The sequence below is a fragment of the Ctenopharyngodon idella genome, chromosome 10 (genome assembly GCF_019924925.1).
Source record: "Ctenopharyngodon idella isolate HZGC_01 chromosome 10, HZGC01, whole genome shotgun sequence".
Taxonomy (NCBI): Eukaryota; Metazoa; Chordata; class Actinopteri; order Cypriniformes; family Xenocyprididae; genus Ctenopharyngodon; species Ctenopharyngodon idella.
Genome location: NC_067229.1, coordinates 48,423,464 through 48,442,212, shown reverse-complemented (window position 1 = coordinate 48,442,212; position 18,749 = coordinate 48,423,464). Strand labels below are relative to the sequence as shown.

Here is an 18,749-nt window from a genome sequence, read left to right as displayed (position 1 = left end):
GTTTCCACAAAAATATGAAGCAGCACAACAGTTTTCAACACTGATAATAATCATAAATGTTTTTTGAGCAGCAAATCATATTAGAATGATTTCTGAAGGATCATGTGACACTGAAGACTGGAGTAATGATGCTGAAAATTCAACTTTGATCACAGATATAAATTACAGTTTGCAATATATTCACAAAGAAAACAGCTATTTTAAATTATAATAATTTCACTATTTTTGTAGTATTTTTGATCAAATAAATGCAGCCTTGGTGAGCAGAAGAGACTTCTTTCAAATACATAAAAAAAAAATCTAACCCTAATTTTTAAACAGTGGGTCAAAGATCTATTTTACACAAAAGTTTTGTTTTTGTTGCATATAATAATGATAAAACTACAGGGAAAAAGTAGTGGCTTTATGCACGCTGGTGCAGGACTTTTGTTAGATGAGCGAGACATTAATTAAAGATGAGAAGAATCGTTAAAATATATGTTAAAACCAGTGTGGGAAATAGCAAATGTAAATTATTTTATTGAATTTGAATTATCATTTTGCTCCAAACATTGCACATATTTAATGGAAAATGTAAACCTAAATACAGAAATGCATTGCCATTTTACATATTACATTTCATAATGAATATTGCTACCCAAATGCTTCCATATTTTGTTAGATGAGCGAGACATTAATTAAATATGAGGTGAATCCATGCTGCATGTGTGTTTAACTGAGAGGACATGCGTGACGCACACCTTTTATTCACACAAGAGGCTTCAGCGGCGCTCAAGTGTGAACACCAAAGCCCTGTGCTGCGCTGTTAACATCCTAAACATTATTTACCTCATTGTCAGAGTTTATAAATCAACGAGAACAACTACAACCCTGATGGTCCACGATGCTGATCCCGCTTTATTTGAATGTGCAGCAAATTTTGGACTGTTTGCTTAGCACTATGATCTTTTTTTATTCTTAGCCTCACATGCTCATTACGCTCAAATCAGTTGTTGAGTTGAAAGCGAGAGCGGTACGTGAAGTGAACTGTGTGCAGAGCTGATTAATTTAGTGTTAAGAATATTAGGTGCGGTAATGATGCGGAATGGGTTAGGGAATATGAGCACAATCCAGACTATTGACGTCAGCGCACCGCGAGTCTGGGTCTCATGGCATCCGACAATTTTTGTTTTTTCTTTGAGGGAGTGTAACAACTTGTTTTGACATGCATTTCTTTTTTCCTTTTTTTGACACATGCTTTTTAATAATTGTAGATTTAACAGAAGTTGGTTTTACCTCATGACAAATGAACTGAAAACTTACTAGAGCAATGAAATAGAAACATTATTATTATTATTATTATTATTAGTAAAACAAATCTCAGATTCACAGAAGCATGCGAGGCATTCTTGGAAAGCTGTGGAAAGGGGAGATCTCTGTGGATGTTTAATTAGATTTTCATCCATACACGCACATAAATCAAACAAAAGATGCAGGCGATTACCTTGCATTATATAACACGAATCACAAATGAAGCTTATGTAAGAAACGGTAAGTTGAAAGACAAAGAGGCTTTTCATTTCAAGCATTAATTTTTGGGGATTTACACAGTACCCGGCCCATAATTTCACCTGGAAGCTGGATTCCTTCTGTAATGAAATACAGGGTTTTAAAGGCATAAATTAATAGTTCAATGCATAAATTAAAAAAAAAAAAAAAAAAACACTTTTTTTTTACATTGTGTCTAAAACATGTAAGATCTATAGGCAGATAATGTGAAGCAAGAGCTGTAATGGAGGGTGTTTGTGAGTTCAGGGGAGATGGGCACATATTCAGCCCGCGATAAAAGACCTTTTAGAGCCTCGATACATTATTTAAGAGATGCGTCTGCAGTGCTTTCCTCACAATGTTCTGCTTGAGAGGAAGTGGACAGGCAGTGCTAAAAGGACAGCAAAGAGGGAATTGCTCAAACTGATAGCGTCACTCATTGCTGTCCGCGTTATTTTAGCAACTGACGCAAACGACCCAAACACACCCAAAAATTGCACAACACAATTCCAGATTTCAGCATGAGTTTGTCCATGAATCAGCTGTTTGACATGTCAAAAGTAGGTGAAATCAGATTGTAGTGACAAATATAAGACCAAATACAATGTTAAATATCAAATGTTAGTCCACATCACTGTTATGACAGGAATGTCTTTGCATTTACAGTACTGTTCAAAAGTTTGGGGTCTGTAAGATTTTGTCATGTTTTTGAAAGAGGTCTCTTCTGCTCACCAAGGCTGTATTTATTTGATCAAAAATACAGTAAAAATTGTGAAACATTTTTACAATTTAAAACAGCTGTTTTCTGTGTGAATATATTGTGAACTGTAATTTATTTCTGTGATCAAAGCTGAATTTTCAGCATCATTACTCCAGTCTTCAGTGTCACATGATCCTTCAGAAATCATTCTGATATGATGATTTGCTGCTCAAGAAGCATTTCTGATTATGATCAATGTTGAAAACGCAGATTTTTGTGAAAACTATGATAATTTTTTCAGGATTTTATTGATAGAAACATTCATTTGAAATGGAACTTTTTTAAACAAATAAAATGTCTTTACTGTCACTTTTAATCAATAAATACATCCTTGCTGAATAAAAGTAGTAATTTCTTTCAAAAAATAAAATCTTGCTGACTCCAACTTTTAAATGGAAGTGTATTTTGAATGTAGTAAGTAACTAAATGGGCTTATATGAAGTGTGATCAATACATATTATTGTTTATGTCTATACATATGTCTATTTAAGCAATAAAGATACACATCTGCTGGGTATTTTTGACTTTTATGCTCCACATTTCTCAGGCTTCATGTGTTCGTATGTGTGAGTGAAACAGCCTGTTGCTATGTATATTTCTTCACTATATAGCATAGGTATCAATATGCTGTTTATAACCATCACTAAAAGTGTTTTTGCCTATTGAAATATTCTGAAGTAATATTTTTCTCCATTTTTGTCACTGATGGGGTTCTTGCCACTGTCACATTTCGGCTTGCTTAGTTTGGGACGCTTAATGTTCGGCAATATTATTGACTTGAATGCACTGACACTATTGGATGAGAACTGAACTGGCTGATGACATCATCACGTTATCATCGCTGCTTTATAGATGAATTAAACTCATTTCATAACTTTACACAGTTATTGAACCAAACTGAATCAACACTGAACTGAATTCAACTGAATAATGACTGTTTATTATTGTCTTTAAGAGCTGCTTTACAGCAGAATTGAATTCTGTTTGCATCATTGAATCATTATTTTCATGTTTATCACTGCTTTGAAACCATCTGTATTGTACAAAGTGTGATAGAAAGAAAGGTGATTTGTCAATGTTTCCATAATTAATTCATATGAGTGGAAATGTGATGTGAAAATGAAGTGATCCAGCCCCAGACATTAATGCTGATGCAGTGTGTGTTTGTGTGTGTGTGTTTGTCACTAATTACGTGCAAAGACTGTGAGTAACACACTATAAATAGAGCTGTCTGAAGAGCTCAGGAGAGACAGACAGACAGACAGAGAGAACGACAGAAACAGCTTATTAGAGAGAAGAGAGTGATTGTGTGTGTGTTTTTGTCCTCTTGAGTCAGTCTTGTCACACATTATCGGGTCATCTCACAGTATTCAGCACTGTTGTGCGTGTGTGAAAGTTTTATGGGGACCTATTATGAACTTTTTCAAAGTCTTGATTGTGTTTTTGGGATCTACTACAATTGAATGTTGATTATTTTCCTCATATTCTCCATTGTTGCAGCTCCTCTCTTCCCAGTCTGTCAGTAACGCTCTGTTTAGTTCCTGTCTCTGTGAAGCCCCTCCTTCTGAAAAGCACAATGTGCTCTGATTGGTCGGCTGGAGCATTGTGTTGTGATTGGTCAAGCGCTTCGAGTGTGTTTGGGAAATGTCCCGCCCCTCACCATAACTGCCAGTTTCAACACACTACTAACTAACTCAACCAGGCCCCGCCCCTTTATTCTGCGTATGAATTATTTAAATGAGGAATATTGTGAAGAAAACTCAAGACTACAATGGAGGCGTTTCAGGGAGTTCAGAAACAGACACTGATATAGAGAAGAACTCCTACTGGAGGGACTTTTTCATGTTCAAACAGCAAAATTACACACTAAAGAAAGAATAATAGTTTAAATGTGAATATTCAGACTTTTAGTCCACATCATTCACACTGTTTTCTCTTCTCTTTTTCTGTTTTAGGTAAGTAACACTGGTGAAGACACATGCTGTCACTGCTGATGGTAAAACACTGTTTCAGTTCATCATAACCAGCCTGTTTTAGAGCAGAAATCACTGAGAACACAGTGAGTTCAGACCGATTCATACTGTATGGAGTGATTTGGAATAATGCATTTGCTTTTCTCCTTATTTAATGAAAGGAATGTTTGTTTAGTCAAAAAACTTGGTTGTTTTTAGTGTGTTTTTTATTTATTTATTTTCAGTATTAGGCCTTGTCTACACTAATAGGGTGAATTCAGGTTGATTGGGACACTTTTTCCCAGTCATCTCAATGGCAAAAAGTGTCCCAATCAACCTTTATTCACCCTACGTTTTTGTTTGAAAACTTTTTCTCTCCGTTTTGGCCTTCCGTCCACACTGAGACAGCGTTTTTGTCAAGGAAAACAGAGCTTTTTGAAAACACTCTCTGAAGTGGATAAATTTGATAAAAGCCGTTTTCATGTTGTAGTTTGGATGTTGAAAATGGTGATGCATGTTTAGTCATGTGACGCATATTGTACCCATCGATATCTATATTTATACCCAGTTTATTTATAATAGTTGACATTTAGTTATTGTGTTTTTTAATTTTTGGTAAGTAGCTAAATTTAATAATATATAATATAATATAATTATTTTGTAGGACAGGGGTCAGCAATTAAGTTTGGCATCGGGCCAAAAAAAAAATTTGCGCCACTAGATGGTGGGCCAGAACATAGTCAAAGGATAATTTAAGAAATTCATTAAAAAATGCAACTAGAATTGCCTGTGGAAAAACTGTTACAGTGTCTTTTAACTGCTAGTGAGCTGTTACTCTGTGTTAAATCCTGTAGTGGTACAATCATTAACAAAAAGCCACATTTGTGTAGCAGTGTCTGGGTTTTACACTGGATAAATTAATAAAGCAGAGTAGTGACACCACTGTTGTAGGGTTTTTATGCTGCTGAGCTGTGAACAATTTCTTCTTTCCCTCTGTTTTTTCTTTCTAATATTGTTTTTTGACATCACATTTTGGACTTTTTATTGTTTTTACTATCGACTTTGTTTTGGTACTTTCGACATCCTTTTTTTCCCACTCACTCTCACACAGAAACACACACCCGCATTAGCAGCTGCTCGATAACCTGTGTAATGTCTCTGAAATAATTGATGACTGGTAAATACTGTAGGTTACAGTTCGGCTCTTATTTAATTTCTCAGATCAATGCGGCTCAGACAGAATCAAATGCCACAGGATGGGGTTTACCTTAAGGTTACTGCTAAAATGAGACGTAAAATCAGACATTTTCAACCCGTCAGCATAAGCCGATTTCCTGCAGACAGATTATTGATCTTTAAACATAAAGCCTGAGGCTGCCATTTCAGAAAGAGAGAGGAATAGACCTGAGTCAGAGCAGAAGTCATATTTAATTTGACCAGAACAAAAATACGGCCATGAGTCTGTTCAATTCAGCATATTGTCGAGTCAGAGGTCAAATCTCATGTATACACTTCTTGTTTTTGGGAACTATTTGCACTATTTTTAGCTTTATTAGTATTTTATTAATGTAATATCATGAGAATGAGTCATTTCGTCAGCACTGTGGTCTAATTTTATGTATATTCACTCAACCGGCCTTCACAGTTCTCAGGCTGTCTGTTCATTTTGTTAAAACGGTCCCCGTTTCTTCAGGCTTTTTTGGGACTCGGTCTCATTGTCACAGGGCCTGCAGGACTTCTTGGATTTGTGTGTGTGTGTGTGTGTGTGTGTGTGTGTGTGGGAAAGAGATGTATTTGAAGAAAATGACAGGCCGTGTTTTCCCATGATTCTGACCAAACCACAGTAGCCTCACCCACACCAAGTGGTGAAGATGTTCATAAATAAACACAAATGAGATACCAACGAAAGAATGAAGGAGTTCAGCATCTTGAACCCCATAGATCCGCTTCATCTAGAATAAGCTGAAGAGACGTCAAAGCTGGTTTACAGTAGTAGGGCCCTATGATTTACACGATGCAGAAAACGCGTCCCGAATTGCAGAATCCAGTCATAAAAATGGAATTTACTGTATAACGCAGAATTTGTCAAATTTTTGATGAATAAACAAAAAGTAGGTCAGTACACTTAAATCAAATCGCGATATAGACTAGTATCTGTGAATATTAAACTGCAAAAGACTATTTACATATAAATACTGCATGTTCTGTGTCTCTGTGTGAATGAATGGCGCTGATGTGCAGTTTTATTTACACACTGAAGCACATGTGACGCTCGCGGTGTTTTCAGCCTCTGTCGCCTCACTATATGAGGACATGAACGCATGAACTTCATCTCCAGAATCACTTCATGAGCATTTTACCATTTAATTTGAGAAAAAACTATTGTCATATTATAAACACACAGAAACTCAAAGGTCTTCACTGCAACCCGTCAAAATAAAAGTCTGGTTTAACTTGAAGAAATTGTGGCAGGAATATATTACTGTTGTACAGAGAATTTAGCTACGTCTCAATGGAATAATAATACTACTAATAATAAATTATTATTAAAACTCTATTTTTTAAGGAATAATCACAATTTTTCTTTCATATTTCAATTTTAACAGTAACTGTTGTGCAGCACTTTGTTTGACAAAAGTTTAGTTTCATATGATTAAAAGATAAATTAATGTTTTATGCCTTCATTTGATTGCCAGAAAAATTTAAATACACAACACAGAATTACTGAAAAAACAAAAACAAAACACTTTATAGAAATGATTTTTCCCCCCGATTAATTAGACATGCATTTTGATTATTAAAATTTAATTAAACCATTATAATGGAATCCAGAAAACTGGTAAAAATAAAATGGAATTTGACAAACATAAAAATTTCATAGGACTCCCAAAAAAATTAATTTTATTAGACATGCTTTTTGATTACTGAAATTTAATTTAACCATTAAAATGGAGTTAATATATATATATATAAATAAATAAAATGGAATTTGGGAAAAAATAAAAAGGATTTCATAGGGCCCTACAGTAGAGCTTGAAAATGTGGTTCTGGAAGAGAAAATTATTTTAATGATATAATATATTTTATATCAGTCGATATCGATAATTATCATGATAAATGTAAAATCTTTCATTGAAGTTTAGTGTGTGCTGTTTATCTCCAGTCATTTGCAGTGGTGAGGATCTGCAGCATTGGCAGGTATTTCCTGTTAAGTGCACTGTGGGTTGTAAATGAGCAGGTAGATGCTTTTCCATTTCCTGTGCAGTAAGTGATGCTGTGGAGGCAGTTCTGGGATCAGCCCTGAATGATTGATGATGACAAAGTGCTGCTTTAGTGCTGGTGAAAATAACAGGCAGGTCCAGTCCAGTCCACCTGTTGTTCTGGCCCTTTAATGGCAGTGCATTGTGGGTTGCTAGCCATGGAAGTGTCATGAGTCTCACTAATGTTGTATTAAAATGGCACTACATGTGTTAAGACACTCTTTCCAGCAATGAACGATCATGTTAAATCTCAAACGATGGCATGTAATAGACTTATACAGTATATTGATACCAATCAGGATCGATTTGGTATAAACGACTAATTTATTTCTATTTTATACTAACTTTTTTATTCACAACCAGTTATTTGATCAAAAATGTCTTGTAGTTTTGGACAGTCTGCTCTTGAGCTGCTGTAATGTGAGTTGTGCAGGTGTTGTCCTGCAGGTCAGTGTGTGAATGGTGAGTCAGAGGACGGTTTTCTTTTGCTTTCATCTTCTTCATGCAGCTGAGCGCCGCTGAACCACATGTGTCATTAAACGGCTCTTACCCTGAGAGGAAGTCTCTTTTTGTTACTCCAGATAATAGACTCGAGGCTCTTGACACGTGGCACAGAAAACACACTACCATTTTGCTAAAATAGCTCTCTCGCTTGTGATAGGAAACTAACATCAGTTTGTCTTCGAACACTCTCAGATCCGGAACTCAACCATGTTTATTCCTGTCTGAGAACTTTATGTGAGTGTGGGATTTTTCCATGCCGGTTTCATCATCTGTGTGCAATGCTTGAAGGCTTTTTTGGTTTTCCAGCTCTGATCATGACTAGGACCACACAAAATATGCAATATATACTCAAAAAGTACTTATATATATATATATATATATATATATATATGTGTGTATGTGTGTGTGTGTGTGTATATATATATATTAATTTAAATGCCAAGGGAACATTTCTAATTTTCATTTACTCTAGTGGCCAAAAGTGACGTCCGGCCAAGGAAAATTGACATCTTCACCCTTTGTTCAAATATTATTAAAACTTTGTTAAAGGGTTGGTTCAGTATTAATATTATAAAGCAACGAGAATATTTTTGGTGCGCCAAAAAAAACAAAATAACGACTTATATAGTGATGGCCGATTTCAATCATTTCAAAGCGTTATGAATCAGCGTGTCGAATCATGATTCGGATTGCATGTCAAACTGCTGAAATCACGTGACTTTGGCGCTCCGAATTCATGAAGCAGTGTTTTGAAATCGGCCATCACTATATAAGTCGTTATTTTGGGTTTTTTTTGGCGCACCAAAAATCTTCTCGTCGCTTTATAATATTAATATAGAACCACTGTACTCACATGAACTGATTTAAATATGTTTTTAGTACATTAATGGATCTTGAGAGAGGAAATGTCATTGCTCATATTTTGATGGTTTAATCAAACTTGTAGGGTTATTAAAAACAAATATCCCCACTGGACATCACTTTTGGCCACTACTGTGGTTTGTTTTTCATCTGAAATTGATATTTTATTTTATTTCAGCAATATTTCAATTAACAAAAATGTTTTAATAGTTTTAGTGTTAGTTAACGTCAATAACCCTGCTTTAGCGGTGTATTTTAATTCATAATGTAACAAATTTCTGTCAAGATCAACACTTTTGATTTCATGTCAACTTGAAGTAAAGCATGTGGGATGCGTTGGACATTAACAAATGATGGCCTGCAGAAATCCGTTCCGCTTTTTTCCAGGCTCTAACCGTGAGCTGAAACCCTCTGACTGACAGTCTTGACTTGAGATCAGCAATCTGACAATTGCTTGTTGCAGGCTGAGTGAGTGAAATTTACATAGACGTTCTCGCTCAGAAAGGCCAAAGCTTCCAACGTGACAGGCTTGTGAGCAGAGCGCTTCTGGAGGTGGAGGCCAGTGTTATTTGACATCTTAATTGCTGGAAGGTTCACAGCTCCAAACTGCCAGTGCTAGGTGCCAGCAGAAGTGGGCTGTCCGTCACAGCGGTGCTCCACGGTGCATGCTAATGAGGCACGGCAAAGTGATCGGTGTGTGTAAATGTCACCCTCGCTGCTGGAACGCAGACCTCGCTGACGTCAAGTGATGCTGCACGTGCCTTTGTGGTGCTTTGAGTTCCCCACACGCATTAAACATTCGTGTCGTGGCTCATGGATGAATGCAGATCTCTGGTTCATCTTACTAGGGTACAGTTGCCGTCTGTGACGACGTGCAAAGAGAAGACGTGATCTGATGTCACGACATTTGAGAACTTATTTTCTGTGTACGACAACTTACTGTAACTCCAGGGCAGGTGGGAAACAGGCAGGTGTGTAAGGGCAGTGTCACAGTTTTATTAAATGAATAGGCAAAACAAAAGGGCAGGAAAAAAAGAACAAAGACACAAAATATAAACTAACCGAAACCAGGAACACGGAACAGAACCGGACTTATAGTCATCAATAAAAAATATAAATCACTGTCAGACCCAGCTTCCTGAAGATTAGTGTGTACTATTTTAGATTATGTAACTCCAGATGAATCACACTTTATTCACAGACATGCCTAGCACCCGAATTCACCAAGATCTCTCGAGGAACATCCCGTCCAGTTGGACCTGTTTTCTGATTTATTTTTTTGACAGATGGCGTTGGACTTCTTGCAGTAATTCACAATGTATCTGTAATTGCTCCGTCTGTTGTGAGTCTGGGGTAATGAAACCATTCATCTCCACGGATCATTCATTTCCTCCTGATGCGTGAGGCCTTTCCTCCCACTATATAACAGGGTTTTCCAAATAGGTGTTCACGAGTTAATGAAAACTATTTTTATTAAATTAAAATGAACGAATAATCAAATACATTCAATTGCGCAATTGCGAGAAATAAAATCAGTACGGAGCCCCGCACGACGTGCAAGGAAAAGTAAATCATGCGCACACTTCACTAAGTCGTTCCCTCAATTTACTAATCGTGCACACGATTTAGCCAACTATTTTTTTCTTGCATGTCATGTGCGGAGCTCCATAAATCAGAATCGCAAGATATAAACTTGCAATTGCGAATTATAAAGTCAGAATTGTGTGATATAAACTCGCAATTCTGACTTTCTTGTAATTGCAAGTTATAAAGTCCAATTATGAGGAAAAAAGAGTTGCGAGTTTTTATCTCGCAATTCTGACTTTATATCTTGCAATTCTGACTTTATATCTCACAATTCTGACTTTATAATGCAATTCTGACTTTATATCTTGCAATTCTGACTTTATATCTCGCAATTCTGACTTTATAACTCACAATTCTGACTTTATAATGCAATTCTGACTTTATAGCTCACAATTCTGACTTTATAACTCACAATTCTGACTTTATAATGCAATTCTGACTTTATAGCTCACAATTCTGACTTTATAACACGCAATTCTGACTTTATAACTCGCAATTCTGACTTTATAACGCAATTCTGACTTTATATCACGCAATTCTAAATTTATAACTCGCAATTCTGACTTTATAACGCAATTCTGACTTTATATCTCGCAATTCTGACTTTATAACGCAATTCTGACTTTATATCACACAATTCCAACTTTTTTTTATAACTCGCAATTCTGACTTCATAACTCATGCAGAATAAAAGTCAGAATTGTGAGATAAAAAAGTTGCAATTACCTTCTTTATTTTTTATTAAGTGACGGAAACAAGCTTAGATAATTATTGAAGTACGTTTTACAAGAAAATAATATTTCAGTCTTGCTACTTCAAAATTTCTCGTTTGATTCAGTGTGTTACTTGCCGTTTCATTGTCTTTATTTTTGAAAAAGCAATTTCTGAGTGAAAATAAATTTACACCAAATTTTGGGCCATTTAATATCATTTAATGTTGCGTTTTCTGCTCACGAACTTTAAGTTTAATGTGCATTTGGGAACCCAGTGTGAACTATGTTCACGTTATTTATATTCACATTTGCATAATTGCCAACATTTTTTGTGGACAGAAGTTTACAGAATTTCATCAATATTCTACCAAAATAAAAGCTTGAGGGTTTGAATGTTTAAAAAGTGAAGATTTTAAGACATTAAGGCCCAGATTTACCAGATTTATTGAGACCGCAATTCCATAAAAGCACCGATGATCAACTGAATCAATCAAGAGCAGTGCAAATTAAAAATAACGTGCCTTGGCAAAAGGTATGTTGGGATAACGTCTTCCTCTGGCAATCTGAATAAATGTAGATGATTGGAAAAAATTCTCATTCGTAATTTGCAGTTTCTTCGCAAATTAATCACAGAATGTCAAGCGAAGAATGGGTTACGACCAGCTTTTTTGGTGCGTTAAATAATGCCGCAAATACCAGTACATTGACTACAGCAAACCTTAGTAATCACATTGCATGATTCATTTAAATACTCTCTTCTGATAAATTTTGCGTTTGAAATGGAAACTCCTACAAATGCATATGCAATACGATCAGCTGCAAAAATAACCACACCTTTTCATCTGCAATTTTTCACCGTGTGTCTTTAGTAAATGCTGACAGTAGTTTTTTTAACGCCAAAAGTTACAGTTTCCATTGGCAGGAGAGTCAAAATAAAACACTTATTTAAAAAAGATTTGATATTTTATCTGTTTACTTGCATGTCATGCAAATGTGTTGTTAATTTATTAAAATATCAACTTACATTTTCAAATGTTTATGTTACGTTTAAGGGGTCTAAAATCCTCTTAAACTAGGAATGCATGATATATTGGCCACCATATCGGTATCGGCTGATATATGTTCATTTTTAATGTTATCGTTATCGGCCCGATAAGAAAATTTGGCCGATATATTAAAGCTGATAAATAATGGATTATTTCCTTCAGCTGAAACACTTCAGATACGAAACTGTTCACCATGATGGTTTTGAATTGCTTGAAATATGATTGAAATCACTTCTAAAAGGAAAATACAGTGCAACGTACAGCGCAAGTCTGTCATATAGACTACAAAATATTAGAATGAGAACATAATTGTGTGCTTGGGACATGGCTTTTAATGGTGAGACTTTTGTTTTTGTAATCAGGCTCTCAAAAATTCTATAAAAATTTGTATTTAGATTTGTCAGCCAATATATCGGTTATCGGCTTTCAAATATAAAGAGTTATCGGTATCGGACAAAATTTTCATATCGGTATCTAAAATGTCTAAAATCCTCTAAACCAACAGAAAGTATGGTGAGAAGTAGTTTGGCAGAACAAAGTCAGATCATAGAGTCAAACGTCAAATCTAGTTTTTGTTTTTATGTCAAGCACGTTCTGGAAGATTTAAAGATTGTTTTGGAAGGATGTGGATTCTTATATTAATGAGGAGGATGTTAAAGATGTAGAAGATATATTAAATGTAGAAGATATATTATGCTCTTTGTTAACCATCATTTCATGACACTTTTATTTATATTTATTCAATTTCTTATGGTCCGTAAACTCAAAAACAATGGCATATGTTATTGATGTCATTAACATAAATAGCATACATGCATAGCTGCTTTCAGAAATGGTAACAGGAGTTTTATACTATAATTGCATGTAAACATATGTAGCTCCAGTGCAATGTTCAAAACAATTGCGTACAGTCCTGTCTTCAGCCCTTTCTGCCACACAGGGTCTTGTATCGAGTTTGCAGAGGTTTTGCGATTACGTCTTACAGTCTGACATGAGTTAACAAGGAGAATGAAACCGAATGCTGCAAAAAGCATGTCAGCGGGGAGTTGATGGCAGACGTATAGCCTTCCGACTGCTTTTCCAAGAACCTCCCACGCTTGCACAGTCAGCACAGTGCATTGAATAAACAGCTACGTCTGCAGAGACACAGTAAAGTTTGAAGTAATCCACATCTGTACCTGCTGGGTCGCATTCGGATGCATGTTCAAGTTCGTCATACACTTGAAGCGCTGTGGGGTTTGCTCAGCAGGGGTCGGGATGTGACCTTGCACACCGCTGTAGCATATACCTGCCCTGGCTGTGCTTGACATTTCCCGTTTTAGCCAGCCAGGCATCCCAGAACAGCCAGTGACAAGCCCTCGCTGCAGTAACAAACACACACACTCTTCATTGGCCTTTCCAGCCTGTCCAGCTTACATAACTCCTGACCACTGCTATTTTTAAAAACATACAAGCTCAAGCATCTGATATTTTGGCAACAGGGAGATAAGAAGTGAATATATGCATGAGCTATATGTTGTCGTAACATTCCCAGAATTCTGTTCTTGCAACAAGGCAGCCGATAAACAAAGAAATGCTTTTGAATTTATTACAATAAAATATTCGAAGACACTTTGACATATAAATATTCAGTCAGTAAATAAATCAGATGCTTATTCAGAATTCAGAAAGTATTCAGTGAGTAATTTGTTACTTATATGATCAATTGATCGAATCAATTTGAATTTAATTCATTCAAAGGTTTGGCTCATAAAAGTAATTCAGTTGTGAATCATTTGCATTGCATGTTTGTTTCTTTGCGTGCCAAAAGTGATGGACAATTTATATTATTTTGTAGTTGTTATTTTGTATTCAGGTTGTAAACTAAATAAGATGTAAATGAGATAAAATAATTTATTTTACCTTTTGCTTCGCTGGTGAAGTAGGTTCAGGAAACACTGGCTCTGAAAGAAGCTGGTTGAAATGTGTAAAAGTGCAACTGATAAAAGTGTGAGATGATAAACTTAATCTCTCTCTTCATTTACAGTCTTGATTTTGCAGTGTGTACAAGGCTTGCTGCGATAGTCTGTGTTGACGGTGTTCAGCCACGACACCGGTTACATCACTTGCCCACCGCGGCATCGCCCCCACCGTTGTTTTGATTTTTTTTTTACAGTAATAAAAATCATTTAGTTCAGAAAACAGACACTACAGTTAAAAGCTGAATGTGTCAGCCCAATGCAGCACAGATCAGCAGCAGGAGTCAGATTTCATTTATCACGAGAGTGAGGAGCTGACTGACAAGACAGTGGCGGAAGATTTTGTGTCAAAGCAAAATGTAAAAGCGCCTATTTGGCAATATTTTGGATTGAAACCCAATGCTAATAGGGAACCTGCAAAGGATTAGTTGTGTTTTTCTATTTGTTGTGTTTTTCATTATGAATAATAATGAAGCGGAAGTAAAATGCGCGCGGCCGCACGGGCATTCATTTCCTCACCGTCACGTCCCTAATGTGTACATACACTAATGTTTAAAAGTCTGGGGTCAATAAGATTTTTAACTAAATGAATCGTTTTATTCAGCAAGGACACATTAAATTGATCACAAGTGATAGTAAAAACATTTATAATGTTAAAATTGCTGTTCTTTTGAACTTTCTAATCATCAAAGAATCCTGAAAAAAATCTATCCTTGTTTCCACAAAAATATGTTTTCAACATTGATAATAATCATAAATGTTTCTTGAGCAGCAAATTAGAATGATTTCTGAAGGATCATGTGACACTGAAGACTGGAGTATTGATGCTGAAAATTCAGCTTTCATCACAGAAATAAATTACAGTTTACTATATATTCACATAGAAAACAGCTGTTTTACATTTTTAAAATATTTCACTATTTTTTACTGTATTTTTGATCAAATAAATGCAGCCTTGGTGCACATAAGAGACAAAAACATAAAAAAATCCTACCGACCCCAAACGTTTAAACCGTGTAGATTCCGTACTGTATGAAAGCTGAAAATCGCACCCTTAGAAAGTCAGAGAGGAAATTTGAGTAGTTTAGCTGATGGGTGTGTGTGCTTGTGTGTAGTTGTGTTATCAGTTTGTGTTCCTGCAGGCAGAGGATGGTGATAGGCAGAGGCCCTACTGAGGGCTGTAGATTGTAGACGCACTACAGCCACGAGGGCCTTCTGGAGGAAGCATGTTCATCTTTATCTTCAGTTCTTCCACCCAGGGGGATTGTTCTCTGAGCCCTAAGGAAGGACAGGAGAGGTGGATAGTGTCTATTACAAGTTTCACCCGAGGACACATGCAGTTCCTTGACTTAAAAATGCACATTTTAGCAATTCGTCAAGTATTTCCTGTGCACTTAGACAAATATTTAGCCAAATTAGGCATGCACTGAAATAGAACTCAGACAAGTGTGATTTATTTAAGCAGATTCAGACAATATAGTTCAATGAACTATAACCTATTTACAGATTGAGTTTTGGTGTATAATCTGATTATATAAATGATTAGTTCCCTTAAATAGATTTATAGTGGACCTATATGCCCTTTTTCAGTCTTGATTTTGTTTTTGGGCTCTACTAGGACAAGTTTTCATGTTTGAATGTGCATTATTTTCCTCATACTCTCCATTGTTGCAGCTCTTCTCTTCCCAGTCTGTCAGTAACGCTCTGTTTAGTTCCTGTCTCTATGAAGCCCTGCCTTCTAAAAAAAAAGCACAATGTGCTCCGATTGGTCAGCCGGAGCAGTGTGTTGTGATTGGTCGAGCACTTTGGGAAATGTCCCGCCCTTTACCATAACCGCCAGTTTCAACACACTACTAACTAACTCAACCAGGCCCCGCCCCTTTATTCTGCATATGAATTATTTAAATGAGGAATATGATGTGTTTGTTCCTGGAAGAAAACTCAAGACTACAATGGAGGCGTTTCAGGGAGTTCAGAAACAGTGACACTGATATAGAGATTAACAACAACATTACACACTAAAGAAAGATGAACATGTTAAAAAAGGGCTTAATAGGACTGTCACAATAAATGTCACTACTTTGTAAGTTGTAGTGTAGCTGACCACAAGGCTAGCTTGACTGTTGTTTAATGACTTCAAGCTATAGTTAAGTTGCTTAGCATAAGCAGGTATTAGCCCTGCAGCTCTGTTCCTGTTGATAGGTTTGCATGAGAGATGAAGGAAAGCTCCACTGCGTGTTGGTAAGTTGCTGGCTGCGTCGCGCTGCAGAGCAGTTGGGGTCACTGCGATTCTCCGGGCGCTTCTGTGCGGTTTGCGTGTTCACATTGATCTGAAGTGACTGTGGGCATCAGGCTCTCGCTTGACTGCAGAAAACACAAAGTGACATTTACGCCCAGCGCTGAGCTACACAGAGGTTTTAATAAGTAAATACTGAGCCTCTGCTGTGTGTAATATAAGGCCATGCTGAAGTGAACCGAGCTTATGTAACGAATCTCAGCTAAAGTAAATGTTGGTGAAGAAGAGATGTTGATGACTGAATTGGTGCTCAGTGAAAACTGTCATGTTGTAAAAGCCAAAAACTTCTCAACAATTCTTATTTTAATTTTTTTGTGTGTTTGCAATAACTAAACCAATTCTATTAATCTTATTAATATTTTGTATATAGTAGACTCTAAAAAACACTGGGTTAAAAACAACCCAATTTCATATCGTTTTTAATACATATTGCCTACATTTAAGCTTGTTTAGCAAATATTAGAAGTAAAAATTAAACATTTAGAAGTAACAAGCTGGATCTCATGCCGGAGATGGCTTGCGTTCAGCGGGGGAACTGCTAACTTCAAACATACACAAACCTGTATTTTACTGAAGACATGCACCAATTTGACGGAGCTGCACTGCTCTCTCCTGAAGAGTTCGCAAAAAGCCCACCATAAATAACTCAACACTGGGTTGTTACGTCTGACCCAGGATCTGGGTGACACAAAAACTACCCAAACACTGGGTTGTTACGTCTGACCCAGAATCTGGGTAACACAAAAACTACCCAAACGCTGGGTTGTTACGTCTGACCCAGGATCTGGGTAACACAAAAACTACCCAAACGCTGGGTTGTTACGTCTGACCCAAGATCTGGGTGACACAAAAACTACCCAAACACTGGGTTGTTACGTCTGACCCAAGATCTGGGTAACAAAAAACTTCCCAAACGCTGGGTTGTTACGTCTGACCCAGGATCTGGGTAACACAAAAACTTCCCAAATGCTGGGTTGTTACGTCTGACCCAGGATCTGGGTAACACAAAAACTTCCCAAACATTGGGTTGTTACGTCTGACCCAGGAGCTGCGTAACACAAAATCTACCCAAGCACTGGGTTGTTACGTCTGACCCAGGATCTGGGTAACACAAAAACTACCCAAACACTGGGTTGTTACGTCCGACCCAGGATCTGGGTAACACAAAAACTACCCAAACACTGGGTTGTTACGTCTGACCCAGGATCTGGGTAACACAAAAACTACCCAAACACTGGGTTGTTACGTCTGACCCAGGAGCTGGGTAACACAAAAACTACCCAAACACTGGGTTGTTACGTCCGACCCAGGATCTGGGTAACAAAAAACTTCCCAAACACTGGGTTGTTACGTCTGACCCAGGAGCTGCGTAACACAAAAACTACCCAAGCACTGGGTTGTTACGTCTGACCCAGGATCTGGGTAACAAAAAACTACCCAAACAATGGGTTGTTACGTCTGACCCAGGAGCTGGGTAACACAAAAACTACCCAAGCACTGGGTTGTTACGTCCGACCCAGGATCTGGGTAACAAAAAACTACCCAAACAATGGGTTGTTACGTCTGACCCAGGAGCTGGGTAACACAAAAACTACCCAAACACTGGGTTGTTACGTCCGACCCAGGATCTGGGTAACAAAAAACTTCCCAAACACTGGGTTGTTACATCTGACCCAGGATCTGGGTAACACAAAAACTACCCAAACACTGGGTTGTTACATCCGACCCAGGATCTGGGTAACAAAAAACTTCCCAAACACTGGGTTGTTACGTCCGACCCAGGAGCTGGGTAAAACAAAACTTCCCAAACACTGGAAAAATAACCCCCAAAAATGACCCAAAAGGCTCAACCCAGGACTTGGGTAGAAAGAAATAACCCAAGATTTTTTAGAGTGTAAGAGATTGAAATCACGTTAGTCACACGTGGCATTTAAAGCATTCTCTCTGTAACTATTTTGTAATTCCTAACATCTCCATCCTGAATGATATTTTTGATTCATGACCAGGTATTACGCTGTGTTAGGCCCTGCATAAAAACATCAGTCAGATTTAGAGGTGAAATTGAATTATGTCACAGGGAATGATCTGTCAGCGCACATTTTTCCTGGTTACTCGAAGGGGAAAATTGAACAAGAAGAAAAATTGAAGGTACTTAGCTGGACAACATGCATAATTCTTTAAGACAGGCATCACTGCAAAGTTGTCTGTTTGCAATTTTCTCTTTGTCCTAAAATGGCATCAGTCAGGCACATTGGGGAACCCTGAGGGTCACGAGTGTGCGCTAA

The 18,749-nt window shown here is 37.1% G+C and overlaps 1 protein-coding gene and 1 long non-coding RNA gene across 8 annotated transcripts in view; one reads left to right on the top strand and one right to left on the bottom strand.

Annotated features, from left to right (window-relative positions):
* The window catches only part of LOC127520485 (cAMP-specific 3',5'-cyclic phosphodiesterase 4D), a 210,458-nt gene that overhangs the window by 104,933 nt on the left and 86,776 nt on the right, over nt 1–18,749 (top strand). The window lies entirely within an intron of this gene.
* Nucleotides 12,921–15,264, bottom strand: LOC127520498 (uncharacterized). Its single transcript, XR_007932135.1, has 2 exons — nt 14,113–15,264; nt 12,921–13,571 (listed from the first exon to the last, which is right to left on the bottom strand). It is a non-coding gene; the product is annotated as an uncharacterized LOC127520498 (long non-coding RNA).